General features: G+C 50.6%; 1 pseudogene; it reads right to left on the bottom strand.

The window, feature by feature from the left end:
- Positions 1–475: 475 nt before the first annotated feature.
- LOC134953697 (U2 spliceosomal RNA) lies at positions 476–580 on the bottom strand (annotated as a pseudogene).
- Positions 581–1,537: the final 957 nt, after the last annotated feature.

Raw genomic sequence — 1,537 nt, 5'->3', positions numbered from 1 at the left:
GGATGCGGCCGATCCGGTGGGGCCTTTGGCGGGTTTCTTCGCCGTCTTCGCCTGGCTCTTCCTGGCGAGGGTGGCCGGAGTGGAGGCAGAGGCTGGAGCAGCGGGAGCTGGAACAGCAGCAGCTGGGGCAGCGGTGGCCATACTCACGTTCCCTTTGGCGTAGGAGGCGGGGCAGAGGATCAGCGCTTCTGTCGAGAGGAGGAGAGGCGGTCGGTTGCTTCAGAGGGCAGAGCCAGCAAGTCTAACCCTCCAGTGCAGCTAGGGAGCGATGCAAAGCTTCTCCGGCGAAGTCCCTTTTCTCCACGCAGTCTTGCTGGCGGAGGGGGGTATCTTCTCCAGAGGGCAGAGCAAACAAGTCTAACCCTCTGCTGTAGCTGGGGGGCGATGCAAATCTTCTCCCTCTTCAAGCGATCTTCTCCTCGCAGTCTCGGTTTCGGTTTTTCTGGCTTCTCGGCCCGGGTGCAGCTTAGCCCTGAGAAGGACAATTGTCGGTCCAAGAAACAAGGTAGCACTGTCAGTCAGCGTGAACTGATAAGAACAGATACTACACTTGATCTTAGCCAAAAGGCCGAGAAGCGATCAGATTAGAACAACAGTTATAGAACAAAACTGGGCAAAGACAGACAGACATAGACATAGGAAGGCCCTGCTCGCAAGCTTACAATCTATAGAGGAGACAGATTATAGAGAGGCAGGTTATGGAGAGATGTAGAGAGGAAGGTTATGCAGAGACATAGGGGCCCATTTATTAACATTATTTTTACTAAAATAATGTGAAAAAGGGTGTTTTCACACCCTTTTTCACATTATTTTAGTATCACTCCAATGTATTAAAGGGCATTTGGAGCAGTTTTCATGCAAAACTGCTTCAAACCCTATAATTCACCTTTTTTTAGTAATCCACATCAAATTCCCCATACTTATAATGATCTGATCACAGTGTAAAAAACAAAACAAAACATACTCACCTGTCCAGGGAGCCGGTGTCCGCTGCTCTGCTGAGCGCTGCCTGGTCCCCCATGTGCTGCGCTGTGACCCCGGTGCAGTAAAGTGACGCTGCAAAGCGGCAGTGCACTTTACAGCACCGGGGGTCACCGCAGCACACAGGATCCGGCGCCTGGCAGCCCAGCAGGAGCAGCGTGGACCGGCTTCCCGGACTGGTAAGTATATTATCCTGGGAAGGGGGGGTCAGCTGGGGGCAGTTTGACCAGGCAACGGCGGCGCATGTGCAGCAGGACATTGGGGTATTTTTTACAAAAATACCCCGATGATGCTGCGGAGTGTCTGTCCCTGCATGAGATAATTGATACATCTCTGCGATGTAATCAATTATCGCAGTGCAAGTTTGGGCGATTTTATCACACCACATCCGCATCCGAGGATGCGGATGGTGATAAATAGGCCCCATAGAGAGACAGTTTATGAAGATTCATAGAGATACATTTTATGGAGAGACATACAATAGAGAGGCAGGTTATGCAGATACGTAGGGGTATATTTACTAAGGTGTGAGTTTTTTTTAGAAATGTAGATGTTG

This window comes from Pseudophryne corroboree, chromosome 8, assembly GCF_028390025.1.
Source record: "Pseudophryne corroboree isolate aPseCor3 chromosome 8, aPseCor3.hap2, whole genome shotgun sequence".
Lineage (NCBI taxonomy): Eukaryota > Metazoa > Chordata > Amphibia > Anura > Myobatrachidae > Pseudophryne > Pseudophryne corroboree.
The sequence above is the reverse complement of the archived record's forward strand: the minus strand, read 5'-3'. Positions and strand labels throughout refer to the sequence as shown.